The 22,147-nt window shown below is 34.9% G+C and overlaps 1 pseudogene; it reads left to right on the top strand.

Moving 5' to 3' along the window:
• Nucleotides 1-11,010: 11,010 nt before the first annotated feature.
• On the top strand, nt 11,011-11,990 carry LOC105518565 (annotated as a pseudogene).
• The last annotated feature ends 10,157 nt before the right edge of the window (nt 11,991-22,147 follow it).

The raw sequence follows: 22,147 nt of genomic DNA, 5'->3' as shown, positions 1-22,147 counted from the left end.
GAATATGTAGGCAGAAGCCTGTTATAGGGACACAACCCTCATAAAGAGCCAGTGCAGAGGGGAATTGTGGGGTTGGAGCCTACACACGGAGTCCACACTGGGGTACTGCCTGGTGGAACTGTCAGAAGGTGGATTCCAATCCTCCATACCCCAGATTAGTAGTTCCACTGGCATCTTGCACCCTGATCCTAGAAAAGCTGTGAGCACTAAAATCAAGCCCTTGAGAGTGATATCGGTGGCTGAACCCTGGATAGCCACAGGGGCTGAGCTGCTCAAGGCATGGGAGCCCACCTCATTAATCATTGTGCCCTGGATGTGGAACATGAAGTCAAAAGATATTATTTTGGACCCTGAAAATATAATGATTGCCCTGCTGGGTTTCAGACTTGCATGGGGTCTGTAGCCCTTTATTTTGGATGATTTTTCCCCTTTGGAATAGAAGTAATTACTCAACGTCTGCACCTCATCTGTATCTTGAAAGTAACACACTTGTCTTTTATTTTATAGGTTCACAGGCAGAAGGGATTTTTTGGTTCTTTCCTTCATTACTTTACTTTAAAAGTTTAGATCAGAGTACCAATAGAGGGTCTGTCCGCTCACATTTACTTTAGACTCACCTTTCACAAAGCTTTTTAATGTGAAAGTGATCTTCAAGATGGCTGATCCCTTGGTCTATTTACACTTTTATTTCATTTCATTTCAATAAAATAATAACTCTTAAAACTCTCAGAACCTTCTTACAGACCTACAAAAATGCTTTCTCCATCTTTTCAATGGGTTATGATCCTGCACATCAAGGATGTTAATAGATTTGGAACTGCGTTTTTTAAATACTTACAATGTTCACTTTTTGTAGCTACACAGTAGGTGTGTATATTTATGGGGTACATGAGATATTTGATACAAGCATACAATGTATAATAATCACATCAGGGTAAACGGAGTGTCAGATGGAACCAGAGGTCATTATTTTATGTTCAGTAAGCACAGCAAAGAAAAAAATTTATAGAGAAAATATATAATGAAAATTAGGAGAAAATATTTTCAAACCATATATCTGATTAAAAGCTAATATCCAAGATACATAAGCAATTTAACTGAATAGCAAGAAAAAGAAACTTCAATATAAAAAAAATGGGCAAAGGAACTAAATTAATTCTTTCAAAAGATGACAGATGGTCAACAGATGAATGAAAAATGTTCATCATCACTAATCAGAGAAATACAAATTAAAAGCACAATGAGATATCACCTCCCATGTGTTAAAGTGGCTATCTTTAAAAAGACAAGAGATAATGAGTGTTGCATAGTGTGTGGAGGAAAGGGAATTATTGGGTAATATTGGTGGGAATGGAAATTAACACAGCCATTATGAAAAAGGATATGTGTGTTCCTTAGAAAACTAAACATATATTAACATAGGATTCAATAATCCCACTTCTGGGCATATAATGCAAAGGAATTAAAATCAGTATGTGGTAGAGCTACCTGTACTTCTATGTTTACTGAAGCATTATTTATAATAGCTTAGATAGAAACCACCTAAGTGCCCATCATCAGATGATTAGATCAAGAAAATGTGGTAAATTGTTTATATGTGATTTATAGGAATAATATTCAACCTTATAAAGGGGAAATCATATCATTTGTGACAATCTGAATGGACCTGGAGGACATTGTGCTAAGTGAAATAATCCAGACACAGAGAGACAAATACCATATTATCTCACTCACCATGGAATCTAAAAAAGTTTTTTTATTGGCCACGGTATTCCTTCTGGATTGTCATATGGATTTTGGACTTTAGACACAAAATGAGATGAAAATAACAACTGGAACTCAGGGATTTCCTTGGGGCCATTATGTAGTACGTAATGTTCAATAATAACTGTCAGTGGACAATTGCAGTAACCACAATCCAATAAAGGCAAGAACTGTGTAGGGTTGGATGTCTGAGTCACCCCGCCATCAAGCTACTCAAACCGGCCAAGTTACTGGCTAAAGATAATGGAATACTAGAATACAAGATAGAGAAAGGAGAGGATGACTATCAGAGTCTCAGAAACAGCCTGACTGGACAATTAACGGCTTCAAAACCTATCTCTTTGTATTTGCTTCCTAGTTTTGTCTACTTCACTTCCTTTTTCTCTGTCTCCTGTCCTGGGGTTATCTTTCACAGTAAATAAAGCATGAAAGTCTGTTTTACCTTCAAACTCTTTATTCTAAGGAACCTGCCATACAAAGGCATTCCCCAAGACCAAAGTCACATTATTAGAGTGCAGCTGGTTTCGTGACTGAGTACAAGAAATGAAATCCCATTTAGCATAAATACAATAGGTGGCAGTCAGAGAAACAAAGATTTACATTTAACTATACTAATCAAATATCTATTTAAAAATAAGATAGCTGTAGTGTTTACCCACTAAAATTATTTATACAATCAGCTTCTTTTTGAAATAGCATTATTTTAATTAAAATATTTGAAACTCAATTTTAAAGTAATATTCTATTCCATGCATAGGAATTCTGCAAAATAAATAGCTTGTATTCTATGTAGCAAGCAAATCAGATGGTAATTAATATAGAACAGACAAAGGAATCCCCTTTACAAAAGAAGCCACTTGGAATCATAAGTGCCCTTTTAACTGTTGGACATTTTATAACAGACTTCATTATGCAACCTCCAGATTTTTCTAAGGTCAAAAGTACTGATTGGGTATGTGTGTATATGTGCATGCTTTTTTCCCTCGGCTTTAAAAAAGCCATTTAATTCTTTGTCCTCATCATCTCTGGAGATTATGTATCCTGATGTAAGGGCTGACAAAAATCTTTCAAATAAAATTGCCTATTGTAACACTCTGTGAGCATCCATTTGTGCACATGAAATGTAGAAAGTTTCAGGTAATTCTTAAATACTTAGTGCTAATACTTGCTCATTAATTGGATAGAAAAGGAGTCAGGAAATAGAGAATAAAAGATGGACGGTTCATTAAAATACTATAGAGAAATTAAGAGTATTTTAAATGAAATACAAAATCCTGTATGAATGAATTTTCCTACTTGATGTAATTCCACCACATATGTCTAACTAATTTACCAATTTTTTTCTGTAATGCCCCAGTAACGTTTTGCTTTTATCTCTCTCATGGTGTAAATACTACCGTATTATTTCACTTTCTATTCATTCTTCTCATTAGCATATTTCAACCTAAAGAGTAGTGTAATATACAAATCACAGACATGAATTTTTTTTTTTTTTTTTGAGACAGAGTCTTGCTCAGTCCCCCACTCTGGAGTGCAGTGGCGAGATCTCTGCTCACTGCAAGCTCCGCCTCCCGGGTTCCCGCCATTCTCCTGCCTCAGCCTCCCAAGTAGCTGGGACGGCTAATTTTTTGCATTTTTAGTAGAGACGGGGTTTCACCGTGTTAGCCAGGATGGTCTCGATCTCCTGAGCTCATGATCCGCCCACCTCGGCCTCCCAAAGTGCTGGGATTACAGGCGTGAGCCACCGCGCCCAACCGACATGAATGTTATCATCTTAAATAGTTCACAACCTGGCAAGAAGATAAATATCTTTCATCTCACCTCCCTCAAAAAAAAAAAAAAAAAATGCAAACAAAAAAGTAACTCTAACATAATAGTATAAAGCTACAATAAAGGTATATTATATCTTACTAAAACTCAATAGACATATTTTTCCAGAAAAAAAATGCAATGCCTTCACAGAGGAAGTATCAATTAAGCTGATAATTGAATGATGAGTTGTATTTGTTAACATAAATTTAATGTCTGCAAATGAAAATAAAAATATAATTACCAGTTTCGGGTATGTCTTTAACAGCAGCATGAAAACAGACTAATACAACTGCTAAAACACATTTTAGTATTCTATGTAGACTCAGCAAATTTGGTTTCTTGGTTTCCCATGTCATCTAACTACTGTTTCCTTGCTTTTATAGCTCTCAAATAAGAGACAGATATAATAATTAATATCTAAACATTTTTCTAGTACTAAAATTCAATGATTCATTTAAATAAAACTCTTAGATCACTTGAGCATTGTTTTGGTCTACATCCAGGTTTCATTTTACAATTTATATACTGAGAACACAGAATTTAATTACTGCCACTAACAGCATACTAGAATAGCATCGTTAAGTAATGATTTATAATTTTTTTGAAACTAGAGTAAGTGAACACAGAATAGTACACGTGTTGCGTTAGATAATTTGAAGTTATAACAAAATGCTGGATATATATGACTAACTAAATATTAATTTAAATACTTATTAAAATTTCAAAACTGGCAAAATAAAAAATCCTGAAAGTAGTATAACTAACAAAAGTTGTACTATTAGTCATTTGCATTTGTGCACCATTTCTTAGTGTAAAAATAAAAAAAATAATTTTAGTTGACTTTTTAAATTTTATTTTTATTTATTCATTTATTTCACCAGGCTGGAGTGCACTGGTGTGTTCTCGGCTCACTGCAATCTCTGCCTCCCAGGTTCAAGCGATTCTCCTGCCTCAGCCTCCTGAGTAGCTGGGAATACAGATGCATGCCACCACGCCCAGTTAATCTTTGTATTTTTAGTAGAGACGGGGTTTCACCATGTTGGCCAGGATGATCTCAATCTCTTGACATTGTGATCCACCTGCTTCAGCCTCCCGAAGTGTTGGGATTACAGGCATAAGCCACTATACCCAGCCAATTTTAGTTGACTTCACATTTTGGTAATATATATATTAACAGACAAATGATTGTGCCTAATATGATTACACTTTTTTTATCCAGAAAATGGAATGTATATATACTTATTCTCTGTATTATTTGAATATTTCAAACAATATTATATATTTGTTAGTAAAGGATTTATCATCGCTCTTACTCTCATTTGTTAGCTAATATTTACTGAGAACTAAATATACGAGAGCAATGTAAATTGAGTAAACTTTTTAAAGTATCTTTTATGTCACAGGTACTTTTTAGTTGCTGGTGATGGAATTGTAATAAAAATATGTTTTTTTTAACTCAAAGCTGGCACTTCCCCTTTTCAAAGGACACAAGAGAGAAGACAGATAACAAATACGCATATTATGTGAGTATTATAAATTGATAAACACTACGGAAAGAAACAAAGCAGGCAGAGTGGAATAAACAATTATAAAAAATGGCAGATTACATTTTATGTAAGGGAGTCGGCCAGGAAGACCACAAAAAGAGTGACATTTGGTCCAGAATTTTAAGGAAGTGAAGCATCAACTGAAAGAATATGTGGGAAAATAACGTTTCCGCTAGAGTGAAAGGTCAGGTCACCTACAAAGGAAAGCCCATCAGACTAACAGCAGACCTCTCTGCAGAAACCCTGCAAGCCATAATAGATTTGGTGACTATATTCAACATTCTTAGAAAAGAAATTTCCACTGATAATTTCATATCTGGCCAAACTAAGCTTCATGAGCAAAGGAGAAATATGATTCCTGTTAGCAAGCAAATGCTGACGGAATTTATCAGACCTGCCTTACAAGAATCCCTGAAGGAAGCACTAAATATGGAAAGGAAGGACCATTACTAGCCATTAAAAAAACAAACAAAAAAACCAAAAAAAAAACAAAAAACACTGAAGTACTCAGACCAGTAACACTATAAAGCAACCACACACACACACACCACACACACACACACACACACAAAACCTCTGCATAATAACCAACTAACAACATCATGACAGGAGGAAATCCACAAATGTCAATATAAACCTTGAATGTAAGTAGGCTAACTGCCCCAGTTAAAAGGCACAGAGTGGCAAGCTGCATAAAGAACCAAGAACTATTGGTATTCTGTCTCTATTGGTATTCTCTTGAAGACAGAATACCAATAGTTCTTAGTTCTTTATGAAGCTTGCCACTCTGTGCCTTCACACATGCAATGATGCCCATAGACACAAAATAAAGGGATAAAGAAAATCTACCAAGCAAATGAAAACAGAAAAGTCAGGGATTGCAATCCTAATTTCAGATAAAACAGACTTTAAATCAACAAAGATTAAAAAAGACAAAGAAGGGCACTACGTAAGGGTAAAAGATTTGATTCAACAAGAAGATCTAACTATCTTCAATATATACATCTCCAACACAGAAGCACCTAAATTCATAAAGCAAGTTCTCAGAGACCTTCAAAGAAACTTAAACTCCCACACAGTAATAGTGGGAGATTTTAACACCCCAATGATATTTTTAGATCACTGAGGCAGAAAATTAGCAAAGATATTCAGGACCTGAAATCAGCACTGAAATCAGACAGAAAACACTCCTCAACAAACGCGAAAAAAGAAAAAAAAAACTGAAATCATAACAACCACTCTCAGAACACAACACAACCAAATTAGTTGACAGATTCACTTAAAATCATACCATAAAATAGAAATTGAATAACACGTTCCTGAATGACTTTGGATAAGTAATGAGTTTAAAGCAGAAATCAAGAAGTTCTTTGAAATTAATAAGAATAAAGGTACAATATACCAGAATCTCTGGGACACAGCTAAGTTACTGTTAAGAGGGAAATTTATAGCTCTAAATGCTGCATCAACAAGGTAGAAAGTTCTCGATTTACCAACCTCATATTACAACTAAAAAGAACCAGAGAACCAATAGAAAACAACCCCAAAACTAGCAGAAGATAAGAAATTACCAAAATCAGAGCTGAATGAAGGAGATTGAGGCAGAAAATCCATTCAAAAGTTCAACAAATCCAGGAATTGACTCTTTGAAAAAATTAATAAAATAGATAGACTTCTTGATAGAAAAATAAAAGAGGAGACAAATACAAGAGAGTAGAAGAGGCAAAAGAGAAGAGAATATAAAAACAATTAGAAATGACAAAGACCTTATTAACACCGACCCCCACAGAACTATATGTAACCATCAGAGAATAATATAAACAACTTTATACACACAAAGTAGAATATCTAGAAGAAAAGGATGAATTCCTGGACACATCCACCCTTCCAAGATTGAACCAGGAAGAAACTGAATTTCATAATAGACCAATAACAAGCTCCAAAATTTAATCAGGATTCGTAGACAAATTCTACAAGATGTACAGAGAACTGGTACCATTCCTTCCTACTGAAACTATTCCAAAATATTGAGGAAGAGGGACTCCTCCTTAAATCATGGCCTCTCTGGCCAACATTATCCTGATACAAAAACCTTGCCAAGACAAAACCAAAAAAAGATCTTCAAGCCAATACCCTTGATGAACATTGATGCAAAAATCCTCAACAAAATATTGGCAAAGTGAATCCAGCAGCACATCAAAAGGCTCATCCACCACAATCAAGTAGGCTTTATGCCTGAGATGCAAGGTTGGTTCAATATACGTAAGTCAATAAATGTGATTCATCACGTAAACGGAAATAAAGACAAAACCACATGACCATCTCAATAGGTGCATAAAAGTCTTGTGATGTGACTCAACATCATTTTCTATTAAAAATCCTCAACAAACTAGGCACTGAAGGAACGTACTTTAAAATAATAACAGTCATTTATGACAAACTCACAGCCAATATCATACTAGCTGAGCAAAGAAATATGAAAATATTCCTCTTGGAAACATCCTGGTACAACACCAGGATGTCCTCTTTCACCACTCTTATTTAACATAATAGTCTTGGCCAGAGCAATCAGTCAAGAGACAGAAGTAAAGGACATCTAAATTTGAAGAGAGAAAGTCCAACTATCACTCTTTGCAGACAATGTAATCCTATATCTAGAAAACCACAAATTCTTGGCACAAAAGCTCCCTAAGCTGATAAACTACTTCAGCAAAGTTTCACAATATAAAATCAATGCACAGAAATCACTAGTGTCTCAGGATATTTAGGGTGTCACTTTTCCTGCTAGAAATGTCTGTGGCTGGTGACACCTTTGCTTGAGGTTTTGCTTGGGCTTTCTGGGCTTGTTCTGCCTACGTGACCTAGCTGGTTGTGGTTTGCTTGCACTGTCAGCTTGTATTCCACACCTGTCAAGGGTGAGTCAGGCATGGAGTAGCGAGGGTTGTGTGAGTGAGCATGGGTTCTGGCCACTGTGCACAGCCAGGCACACTGGCTGTTGTGGCCCAGCAGGCAATTCCAGGCACCAGCACAGGCTCCTCCTCCATGCAAGGCTGCGGCTAGGTCAGATATACAAGTGACTTCTGTTGCAGGCACCTGTGTCTGGATGAGGGGAATGAAGCGGCACCTGGAACAATGGAGATACCAGGAACCACAGAGCTCCAAAGAAGGTGTCACAGCCTTGGCTCTGTGCCCTAGGTCTGGGATCCCCAAATGGCCACAGCTCTTCTCACTTTCTCTTCACTCACCACGTGGCAAGCTGGAGGGAATTTCAGTAGTGTTTGTATTACAGCTCTTTCAGTGTTGCCATTCATCAAGTCCTGAGTTCTTGTCTTGTGCCCAAGAAGAATAAGGTATGCAAACAATTGCAGGGTGAGCAAGGTGAAGAGGAGCTTTACTGAGACACAGAACAGCTCTCAGGAGACCCATAGAGGGCAGCTCCTTTCCACAGACAGGTCATCCCAATGAGCATCCAGGTCTCAGCAGGGAGGAGACCCATAGTGGGTAGCCCCTTTCTGAAGGCTGATCGTCCTGACAAGTGGAGGAGATCCAAAGTGCATAGCTCCTTCCCACAGCTGGTAGTCCTGATGTCTGTACAAGTCTGGCTGAATCTGGGGTTGTTATGGGCTCAGAACAGAGGAAGTGCATGCTGATTGGTCCATGAGTGACCATAAGCACCATAAGTTCTCACTCTGGGCCACGGACTTCACCTGGAACTGGCAGCCTTGTCCCCAGGCTTCAGGACATCCCTGGCTTGAAGGTAGGGTTTCACCTGAGACCTGCCCCTTTCCTCCCAGGAGCCTGTTTGCCTCCGTCACCATCAACATGCCATCCACAGCACCCAAGCTCTTCCTACTGAGGTGCACCTGCAGGCCCATATTGAGCCACCCTCAGCCCCCCTTCAGGGTCCCTCCCATGCTCATTGGAGCTCAAAATTCGGAAGGGACTAAAGTGGCAGGGTGCTGATGTGTCAGCACTGCCCAGCATGCACACACCAGCCAAGTCGTGACAGTGCCCAGGGTCAGCCACAACTTTGCTTTACCCCACAGCCGGCACCAGGAGCAGGGAGAGGCCAGGAAGCAGGAGCAGCCACTTTCAATTCTGCAGAGGCAAGGAGTTTCCTGAACCCCCTAGAGTGCAGGGATGCCAAGGTCTGGAGCCATAGCTGAGCAGTTGTGGCTGTGGCTAGGAGCACTGGCTCCTCCTCTGCTGCAGCCAGCGTCCTCACAGGGGTCACTCCAGATGGGACATTTCTGCCATCACTAGTATTCCTATACATCAACAGCAGTGAAGCTATTGCCAAATCAGGAATGAGATACCATTCACAATTGCCACAATAAGAATAAATTACGTAGGAAGATAGCTAAAGAGGGAGGTGAAAGATCTCTACTAGAACTACAAAACACTGCTCAAAAAAAATCAGAGATGACACAAACAAATGGAAAAAAATATCCCATGCTCATGGATAGGAAAAATCAACATAATTAAAATGGTCATACTGCACAAAGCGTTTATACATCCAATGCTATTCCTATCAAACTACCAATTTTTCACAGAACTAGAGAAAACCTTTTTAAAAATTCATATGAACCAAAAGATAACTTGAAGAGCCTAAATAAATAGAACAAAGCTGAAGCCATTGTGCTACCCTGTTTCAAACTGTCCTACATGGCTACAGTAACCAACACAGCATAGTACTGGTACAAAAACAGACACATAGTCTAATGGAACATAATAGAAAACCCCGAAATAGGACCACACACCTGCAACTATATGATCTTCAACAGAGCTGATAAAAATCAAGCAATGAGGAAGGGGCTCCCTGTTCAGTAAGTGGTGCGGGGATAACTGGCTAGCCATATGCAGAAGATTGAAACTGGACCCCTTCCTTACATCATACAAAAAGTCAACTCAATTAAATACTTAAATATAAAACCCCAAACTATAAAAATCCTAGAAGACAACCTAAGTAATATTATGGACACAGGAATGAGCAAATATTTCATGAAGAAGATGCCAAAAGCAATTTTGGCACAAGCAAAAAACATGACAAATGGGATCTAATTAAAGTAAAGAGCTTCTACACAGCTGAAGAAACTATCAACAGATTAAACACACAACCACAAAATGGGAGCGAACTTTTGCAAACTATGCATCTGACAAAGATCTAATATCCATCATTCATGAGGAACTTAAACAAATTCACAAGATGAAAACAACCTCATTAACAAGTGGGGAAAGGACGTGAACAGACACTTCTTAGAAGATGCGTCCAACAATCATATGAAAAAATGTTCAACATGGCTGATCATTCGAGAAATGCAAATCAAAATAAGATACCATTTCACACCAGTCAGAATAGCTATTATTAAGAAGTCAAAAATAATAGATTCTGGCAAGGTTGTGGAGAAAAAGAAACGCCTTACATGCTATTGGTGGATGTATAAATTATTTAAAACATTGTGGAAAACAGTGTGGCAATTCCTGTAAAACCTAATAACAGAACTACCATGCAACCCAGCAATCTCATTACTGGGTATATACATAAAGGAATATACAAGGTTCCATCATAAAGACATATGCATGTAGATGTTCATTGTGGCATGAATCACAATAGCAAAAACATGAGATCAACTTATATGTCCATCAATAGTAGACTGGATAAAGAAAATGTGCTATATATACACCATGGAATACTAACTAATGAGTGCTAGGTTTAATACCTTGCTGAAATAATCTGTACAGAAGCTTTCTCTGGTTTGCAGATTTAATTAAACATTTTACACATTTAAAATTTAAAGCTATTCTAAATTTTAAAAGCTTATTGAAAACATTTGGTCTTTTTCCCCCCACTGAACATCACTGGGCCTGCAGGTATCTGTCAGCCACAGATGTGGGCCTCTGTTCCGCAGGATGGGGTTTGTTAAAGTTGTTAAGAATAAGGCTTACTTTAAGAGATACCAAGTGAAATTTAGAAGACGACGAGAGGGTAAAACTGATTACTATGCTCAGAAACGCTTGGTGATACAGGATAAAAATAAACACAACACACCCAAATACAGGATGATAGTTCGTGTAACAAACAGAGATATCATTTGTCAGATTGCTTATGCCTGTATAGAGGGGGATATGATAGTCTGCACAGTATATGTACATGAACTACCAAAATATGGTGTGAAGGTTGGCCTGACAAATTATGCTGCAGCATATTGTGCTGGCCTGCTGCTGGCCCACAGGCTTCTCAATAGGTTTGGCATGGACAAGATCTATGAAGGCCAAGTGGAGGTGACTGGCGATGAATACGATGTGGAAAGCATTGATGGTCAGCCAGGTGTCTTCACCTGCTATTTGGATGCAGGCCTTGCCAGAACTACCACTGGCAATAAAGTTTTTAGTGTCCTGAAGGGAGCTGTGGAGGGAGGCTTGTCTATTCCTCACAGTACCAAATGATTCCCTGGTTATAATTCTGAAAGCAAGGAATTTAATGCAGAAGTACACTGGAAGCACATCATGGGCCAGAATGTTGCAGATTACATGAGTTACGTAATGGAAGAAGATGAAGATGCTTACGAGAAACAGTTCTCTCAATAAAGAGCAGCGTAACTGCAGACATGATGGAGGAGATGTATAAGAAAGCTCATGCTGCTGTAAGAGATAATCCAGTCTATGAAAAGAAGCCAAGAAAGAAGTGAAAAAGAAGAGGTGGAACCGTCCCAAAATGTCCCTTGGTCAGAGGAAGGATTGGGTAGCTCAAAAGAAGGCAAGCTTCTTCAGAGCTGAGGAGCGGGCTGCTGAGAGCTAAACCAAACAATTTTCTATGATGATTTTTCACATACAGGCAATAAACTTATGGACAGAAAAAAAAAAAAACAAAACATTTGACATTGTTTAGTCTGTTCAACCTACCACTAAGAAGAATAAAAATAACATTATTAATATCAAACTGCGTATATTCTTTTTTTTTTCCCCCAGAGATGGAGTCTAGCTCTGTTGCCCAGGCTGGAGTGCAGTGGCGCAATCTTGGCTCACTGAAAGCTCCACCTCCTGGGTTCACGCCATTCTCCTGCCTCAGCCTCCCAAGTAGTTGTGACTATAGGTGTCTGCCACCATGCCTGGCTAATTTTTGTATTTTTAGTAGAGACAGGGTTTCACGGTGTTAGCCAGGATGGTCTCGATCTCCTGACCTTGTGATTCACCCACCTCGGCCTCCCAAAGTGCTGGGATTACAGGCCTGAGCCACAACGCCCAGCCCAAACTGCTTATATTCTTAAAGTATCCATATGAGGTCTGCGGTCATGGTATATTATTACTGAACATAGTGCTGTTTATTATTTGCTAATATTTTGTGTTATTGAATCAATATTTAAATATAAGCTTAATCTATAACTTTCTTTTGACTGTATTGGAATTTTTTCTTATAAAAATTGAGATATTATATCCTTTCATCAAGCTCTAATAATTTAAATGTGATAATCATATGTCCACAAAGTGCTTACAAGTATTCACCTACAAAATAATCTAGTATAATTATTTTTATAATAACCTGCATAATATTTAATGGTCTTGTTATTTTGGGAAGTACAGTAGTAATCAGGCTGCAATACATTAATATTTTTTGTAACTCCTTTTAGGATTTTGGTTTCCTTTTATTATATATTTTGTAAATCATTTCAATAATATGTGTTTCTTAAATGATTGTGTGTTTCTAAATATATTAACATATTAATGTATAAATATATTCCTATATTAATTTTCTATTATGGTTGTTGCTATTTTCTATTGTTTTGTATCTCACAATACATATTTTATCTTTATTTCCTCAACCTTTGTTTCTCTGTGTCTAATTCTTCATTAGTTGAGATTAACTGATGATTTGCTCTTTTGTGTTTTCTTGCTAAATTTGTAAATACTATATTAATAAAATTTGCCTTTGTTTTCTTTATTATTCATATATTGACTTTAAAATATGATTTTTGTTCTATATTTTTCCAGGCTATGCTACATCCTGTGAAGAAATGATCAACAAAGTAAGTGGTCTGTACTTTCATGGAGCCAATAGTCATTTGCAAAAGATGGACCTCAATTAATTAGTTAAAGGAAAGGGAAGTATAATCTGTGATGAATCTTTTGAAAAAATATTATAGAATATATAACAAGATCATCTTATATAGTTAGATTAGACAGGTGAATGAAAATAAAATTAGATTTTATTTATGCATAATTTTTCAACACTATTATGGAAATTTTCTTTGTCTTCTAACACAGAATAAATTTTTGGAAAGAGGCCATGTGTACCTATAATATAAAAGTGGTCTCTTTTTTTTTGGTTTGAAAATTTAGAATTGTTCATTTTAGAGCATCTCTTTCTATCTTCTCTCTCTCTATAAATACACACACACAAACACACACACATACACTTTTTACTTTCTTTACTAAAGTGTAATTTATATACAAAAATTGCACATTTTTAATATATATAATTTGTTGGGTTAGAATATATGAATACACCAGTGGAACCATTAGCACAATAAAGAAGATAAACATATTCATTCATTACCTTCAAAATTTTCTTTCTCCACTCAACCTTTTTGTGTGTGTGTGTGGTAGGAACAATGAACATGAAGTGTAATGGTAATTACCAGGAGTGGGGTGGAGGGTGCCAGATGGAAATGAAAAGTTGTTGTTCAATGGGTGTAAAGTTTCACCTACAAAATATGAATAAGTTTTATATATGTACTTAGAATACAGTGCTTAAAATGAACAATATTATATTTTATACTGAGATCTTGTTGAATAGTTCACACAATTATTTTAACACCAGAATTTTAAGTCTGTTGGGGTACATTTTGTTGTTTAAAATATCCCACTAGTATTGTTTTACCTGTTAGCATCTGTGCTGTATGTCATTTGATTCTGATTCAGTTGCACACAGAACTGTATAATAGTTATGTTTGCTTTCAGCAGGGTACATTTTGTATTCCTATAGGGGGTCAGCTTGTAGACCAATGGAACCGAATAGATAACTCAGAAATAAATTAATGTATTTACAGTCAACTTATTTTTGGAAAGAAGCCAAGAATATCAAATTTGGAAAGGACAGTCTCTTCGATAGATGAAGCTAAGAAACCTAAATATTCATATGCAAAAGAATAAAGCTTGACTCCTCTCACTCACTATACACAAAAATAAAATCAAACTGCGTTAAAGACTTAAATGTAAGAGAGGAAACTGAAACTACTAAAACATAAACAAGAGAACCACTTCAGGACATTGATCTAGATAAAGCTTGTATGGATAAAACCTCAAAAGCACAGGCAATAGAAACAAAAAGAGGCAAATGAGACTATATTGAACTAGAAAGCTTCTGCCAGGAAAAAAAAGTAATCAACAGAGTGAATACAGAATTGCAGAATGGAGGAAAATATTTGTAAACTAGTCATCTGACAAAGGACTAATTTTCAGATGACACAAGGAACTCAACTCAAAAGCAGAACACATGCACACACACACAAAATTTTTTTTTGAAATGGGCGAAAGATCAGAATAGACATTCCTCAAGAGAACACATACAAATGGCCAAGTGTATATAAAAAAAGTTCAGCATCACTAATTATCAGGAAACCACAATTAGATATTATCTCACCCCTGTTAGAATGTGTGTTAGCAGAAATAAAAGGAAATAACAAATGCTTATGAGGATGTGGATAAAGGGGAGCTCTTACACACTTTTAGAAGGAAAGTAAATTACTACAACCATTATGGAAAACAGTATGGAGTTTCCTCAAGAAACGAAAAACAGAACTACCATATTATTCAGCAATCTCACTAGTTGTTGTATACTCAAAGGAAAGAAAATCAGTATGTTGCTGCAAAATATCGGCACTCCCATGTTGATTGCAGCACTGTTAACAATAGTCAAGATATGGAATCAACCTAAGTGTCCATAAATAGATGTATAAATTAAAAGTGTGATATATATTATATATATATACACACACACCCACACATATACACACAAACACACACACAATGGACTACTATCCAGCTCAAAAATGGAATTAAATCTTGTCGCTTGTGACAACTTCATGAGCCTGGAGGACATTATGTTAAGTGAAATAAGTCAATTACAGAAAGGTAAATATCGTATTAGTAGAAGCTAAAAATGTTGATCCCATAGAAGTAGAGTGCAGAAGAGTGTTTACTTGAGGCTGGCAAATGTGGGAGCATGGGGATTGGAGAATTTTGTTAACAAATGGAAAATTATATAAATATAATATATTATATATAAATATATAACACAGAAAATTATAAATAGGAGGAATAAGTTCTAGTGTTCTACTGCACTGTTGGGTGACTATAGTTAGTAACACTGTATTATAATTTTTAAATAGGTAGAAAATATTTGGAATGTTTCTAACACAAAGAAATAATAAGCCTCTGAGGTAATGGATATGCTAATTACCCTGATTTGATTATTACACATTGTATACCTGTATTAGAATATCACACTCTACTCCATAAACTTGTGTAATTATCATGTGTCAATTAAAAATTATACTACTAAAATAGAAAATGTCTTGTCTGTTTCTGAAAAATATCAAAATTCAATAAATTAAATGTTAAAATATAAGTTGAAGAAATCATCTAGAAAATGTTTTGAAAGTACAGAGAAAAATAGTAAACAGAAATTTAGCTGATACATGTATAATCTAATAACCATCTTTGAAGAAATGTGGAAAAAAAAACCGGAAATGAATGAAATTGTGAGAAACAGAAGAAAATTCCAAAACCTGTCCTTAGTTTAAAAAGTTATGCTGAGAGCCTAACATTACTAATTAAAGACAATAGCATACCCGAATGTATCATTGTGAAAATTCACTGGACTGAAGATAGATGATAGCCACATGTAAGTGCATAGGCATGCACACACATATTTCTAAAATGTTTATTACAAAAGAACAATAATCAAATTGCAATCTGACCTTTCATCAGAACAGGATGCTAGAAAACAATATCACCTCCAGTGTGTCAAGAGAAAATTATTTTTAAACTTAGAATTACATTCCATGCCAAAATATCAAAGAGCATATAAAAATACAACAAACATTTTCAGACAATGAAGGACTTAACAAAGTTATGTTCGAAGTACAATTTCTTAAAACTTACTTGAAAGTAAACTCCAGGAAAAGGTGACGATATAACAATAAAGATAATTGCTATATTCTACTTTCTTGTTATAGAAACACAATTTTATTCAAATTTTTTTCAATATAGTAGATCAAGCACAGAAGAAAGACAAAGAGAGGAAACTTAAAAATATCTGCATAGGTAGTCTGGAGATCGGTGAATCTGAACTTGATTAGATGAGTGGAATATTATGAAAGCGATTGTGTGGGGTAAAATTGTGACTAGCTGTAATGATAAAAATATTAGAAAAAATCTGGTGTAATATAAACCTAGAAAATAGACTTGAATTCAATATTTGAATCATTCTTCCTTGTATGACATAAAGATTTTTAAATTTGGACAATTTTAGGAAAACATTTCACAATGAGTCATGTTCTGAAGTGAACAAAATTTACAAGATAATTATAAAGTAAGGGCAAAAAAAGCAGATATAGAGGAGACAAAGGAAGAGAAATAATTGGAGTGGTAAAGCAAAGGGTGAGTATTCTAAAATATCTTCTAGTAGTAACATTCTATGCATGATATAAAAGAAATCAAGGATTATGAACATTGTTGTCATGTGCAGGATGATTATGGATGATTTTTAATATTTCTGTAATGTTGAGGAAGAGGGAACCTGGAAGTCCTCTATCATATCAAGACAACAAAAAGCATTTTTAAAAACATTTAAACGAGTATATAACGACAAGCATATTCTTTAGAAATATCGAATAGTCAGAAACAGATCCATCTGGTGTATGTGAGTTGAGGATAAAGATATGCAAAGTATGGGTTTATTACTTCTTGTTATAAGCTTTTCTGTATCATTTGACTTTTGAATCATGCACATTTATTACTTTGATATGAATTAAATAATTATAAAAGAAAGTAAAGTATATCTATCTTTAGTCAAGCTGTTGTAAAGTTTTAAGCTTCTAGTGGTGCTGGCAATATGTTCTGGCTGACTTTCAACCACTGAACCCGAGTACCTTTATTACTTGATTAATATATGGTAAAGATGAATTAACTCCACACAAACTTAAATGGATATATCAGATACATTCATCTTCAACAACATACCACTTAATTAAAATAAAAAAGATATCAAATATATGTGTATATATACATTCATAATCCAAATACTTACACACGCCATAACAGAACACAGATAGTCCTTTTTCAAGTCTGACACTCAAATCCATTGTCAAAACAAACAACATTTACAAAATTTTCATATCCTTTGCTTTTCCTTTCAGAGAGCTCAAAGGGTCAAATGTGCATTTCAGTGTCAGTCATTCCTAATATTGATAATAAAAACAGCCTAGCCTGGTGGCTTATGCCTGCAATCTCAACACATTTGGAGGCTAAGGTGGGAGGATTGCTTGAGCCCAGGAGTTTGAGGCTGTAGTGAGCTATGATCACACCATTGCACTCTAACCTGGGTGGCATAATGATACCCTGTCTCCAAAAACAAAAAAAAAAAAAAAGAAAAAGAAGAAACTTTATTGTCCTATTAAGGAAATTAAGCTGGTGATTTAGAATTGAGAATACAAGTCATTGTACAATATACATTAATTACATGCATTTTTTTAATTGATAGGGTCCATATCAAACACTAAGAAGCATTTATTTTTCTTCATTATTATTAACAATAAGATGCTACTAAAATGTCATATTTAATTATTTGAATTCTGTTATTTAAATTTTATATATTTAGCATCAATAAACTAATGAGAAACTAACTGTTATCTCAATGATGTATTATTAATAGTTTTTAATAAATTCTGTATTATAAGAAAATCAGGCTACATGACAGTAATTCATTACACACTAAAATATTTAATAAAGTAAAATAGCTTCATAAGCATTTTCCCAGACACAATATGTACAAAGAAATGTGCAGATTATATGTCGCTAATTCTTTTCAGTAGAGTCAGCTGCTTATTTTCCTCTTCTGCAATTAGCATTTGTAAGTATATGCTGTTTATTTGAGATATTTTAAATAACTATTAAAACTTTAGAATTTCTATATTTCCTTATAGCTGTAAAATTTAAAGTGTATTATTTAGAATGATGACCACACTTAACCCAAATTTAAAAAATTTAACATGTCACTGGATGAAATATAAAATTAGTGATGTATACAAATAAAATCTAAAAATTTCATGTATTTAAAGGTATTGTATCTTTAATTGTATCTTAAATCACTTTCTAATATATTTGTGTTTTACTATTCTTTAAGGGGTAGCTTTTTTGCTACAATGACATAAGACAATAAGATGATGACAAAAGCAAAACAGTGAGAACATCAACAAAAACCAACCTTATAAAGTAATATACCTGACTTTAGCAGAAATATAATATCTTCTTTCATTTTTAGATACATTATACTTCAATCACTATTATATTTTATGCCATATACTCCCAGTAAGAATACTTAGATGAAATTTCAAAGTTCTTGTCTTCCGAAAACTAAGGAGGATATAGACATTTATAATGTAGAATGATCAGGAAACTACTAGAAACACAAAGAAGAGGGTTTATGTAGATATCAAAGACTTTATTTCCACAAGTCACAAGAGATGACTTTGAACCATTTTATAGCACAGGAGATAATGATATAAACCTGAGAGTGAGGATTAATCACTAAGGTCATTCCAGGCTGAGTGAGAACTCAGAGACATCAGAGACTATTACGAACTTGTTTATCTTCAATAAGTTTCATGTAACTAAGACAAAAACTTTGAGGATAAATCATCTGTGTAAGAGATTAATGAGTTTGAAAATCATTAGTCTATAAATGGCTTCTCATATTATGTTTCAGAGGTTGGATACAAGGAATAAGGATTTCATGAAAAAGCACTACAACTGCTACAAGAAGAATTTTGAGTTTTATAAAGAATATTTTAGCATCGGTATGACAAACAGACCCTGAGGCTCTGAGATTAATAGGAAGAAATAATTGCTTGCAAAAAAAAGGGATTATTTTGTAGGATACTGAAAGGATTTATTAATAGTAAAGCAGCAGAATTTACAAACAGATTACTTTGAATATCAAGTGTAAAGGAGATTAAAAAGTCAAAGAGAAACTCATGGTTTTGGTTTGACTGACAGAGGAAATAAAATAGAAGAACATTTAGTTAGAAATATATGGCAAATTTACTTTTGGCATTTTGAGCTGGTGGTACCCCTCAGAAACACAGGTAAATATGTGTGTTTAAAAATCACCTTTCACATATTTGGAACTCAAGAAAGTTTTGAATTGGAGAGAAAGAATGTCAAATCATTAATACGTAGGTGATTTTTAAAGAGCAAAGATAGCAGAAAGGAAACTGTGGAGAATACAACATCCATTGAGCAAATTAAGGAAAACAAATCTACAGGGGAGCTGGAAAAAAATGACAAGGAAATTAGGAGTTAAAATGGTGCCACAAAGTAAAAGCTGTTTTGTTTTTTTTTTCTTCAACGCTACAGTAGTAGATGGCGCTAAAAGGTTAAGAGAGATTATATTATATAGTGTATCTAGCACCATTCATTAGCTTTGACAACCAGAAAATTACTGACGATCTCAAATTATTTTGTAACCAAGTAATGATTATTAATGACTAGTTATGGAAGATTGAACATTAAACAGGAAGTTCAGAAGCATTAGGAGAAATACATAATGTAGATGACGGGTTGATGGGTGCAGCAAACTACCATGGCACATGTATACCTATGTAACAAAACTGCACATTCTGTATATGTACCCCAGAACTTAAAGTATAATAAAAAAATTAAAAAGGAAGTTGAAAAGTGAAGTAAAAAGATAGTGTTGTGCAACTTTTATACAATGTAACACACCACAAAATGATAGTATTTGTAAAGCATACTGGAGAAAATGTTAGGGGATTTAGGGAAACATTTTAGAGATTGTTGAAAAAATGTAAATCTCACTTTATTCGTGTTATAGAATTATATTTAAAATAAAATACAGAAAACTATTGAAATTGTATTTGAATCAAACATAGCAATGAAATCCTTTCAGTATTTAATTTTACAAAATGACAAACATGAGATTATTCTCAAAAACATATTAGATTTTGTTTTTAAATGGGTATATTCTATTCCTGATAAAAAAACTTTAGTCATGAAATTACCCTGCCCTCCCAGCTAGATTTACTGCCTCCAAGGACCAAAGAACATTCTTCCTGGCACCTAGAATACACATTTCTTGAGCAGTTCCATGGATGGACCTCCTGTCTATTATCAATAGTAGTGCTCTGTGCAGCTGGCTGCTAAAGTAAGTTTCTGATTATATAGCCTTTTTAAAAATCACATTGAGCACGATTTCCTGATACCATTATGCTCACCATAGAGCATGTTTACAGAAATGGATGCATTTTGTGAAACTCCCATAAAACCGTAAATTGATGCAGGCATCTAGCCCAGGAAATCCAAACTATTCTAAATTCCATCAGGATACTCCTTAGACTGAGGGCCAATATTTCCAGTTGTGCCTGTAACTTATTTGCAACAAACCAACTGAGATGTTCTTACTAAAGAGAAGCATTTGTGTTGGATGTATTTTTTGCTTGTTTGTTTAAGTTAGAAACATTTAAGAATCCATGCAGGAAGTTGTGTAACTTAGAGGAGAGATGAAGATATTAACCAATAATGAAAGAAGGGAAGATGAAAAGGATAATAGGTGATAGAAATTTGTTTTGTAAGTGGGAGAAAATAACAAGTGAAGCTTCAACTGAATGACTTGGAGTTTTTCTGTTTTCTTTGATTTCTGATGAAGTGTTGAAGTGTTTGCAAATGATATAGTTGATGGTAGAACAGAGAGATAACAGATTGATAAAGAGAGACAGGAGAGTGGAATGGCTCTTTTAGAATGCAGAATAAATAACCGCCTAGTACCATATCAAAGGCTAAATGATGTACCAGTTTTTCTAAGATTAGAGAAAATGAATTAAATTTATTACTTTATTTGAATGTGTGGTTTGGTAGAGGGTGGATGGAAGTGGGTGTGAGTAGGTGTGGATGTTGGTGTATGACTTTGTTTATGTATTTCTTCAGTAGGATTTTCCACAAAAGTGGAATTATAGAATGCCTTGTGGAAGATTGTTCCTAGGCTTGAGCTTGATTTGGAAAAACATGTGTCCTATAGGCAACAAGACAACTAAGTATGATAGAAAGAGAAAATAGAAAAGTGCAATCTAGGCTACTTTCGGAATGAAAAAATATTAAGAAAAGATTGATTGGGAGAAAAAGAAAGTGACAAAATTAGACGATAATGATGATGATGTAAACATATGGAAAATAAGAAAGTTAGGAAATCTAAAGAATAGGTCTTTGTATTCAGACATCAGAATAAACTTTCAGAAGAAATATGACAAAAATTAGATTATCTAAAGGAGTAGAAGAAAACATAATTGATGTTTAAAAATGCAAGAATACTCAGGCAGGGGTTTTTGATATATCATCTATATGCATATTGAAGTCCTCAGGATGAGGACATGAGCTTTGGAGAGGACAATTGTTTTTTAATTTCAGAATCTCATTTATGTTAACATTCTCTCTTAACCCTGATAAATATTTCAACAACGGTGTTTTTAAAAAGATAGTTCAGATCAAGCTGGAAGATGCTCTCCCTGAGGTTCATTATATTTTACCTCCAAAGTAGCTAGGGTCCTACACTACATGTATGCATAAAAGAGAGGTATATTTTTCACTCTCCATTTTTGATGGGAGATAGTAAAAGGTTATCTTTATGTAACTCTGTTATATGGAGAGTTTTTCTTCCCTCTCTTCATGCTTCCACTACAACTGCATTCCTAGGGATCCACAGTTTTGCCTCCGTTATGAGTGTCTTAAAA

The sequence above is a fragment of the Colobus angolensis genome, unplaced genomic scaffold (assembly GCF_000951035.1).
Source record: "Colobus angolensis palliatus isolate OR3802 unplaced genomic scaffold, Cang.pa_1.0 Scaffold320, whole genome shotgun sequence".
NCBI classification, from domain to species: Eukaryota; Metazoa; Chordata; class Mammalia; order Primates; family Cercopithecidae; genus Colobus; species Colobus angolensis.
This window is presented reverse-complemented; position numbering and strand designations above follow the sequence as displayed.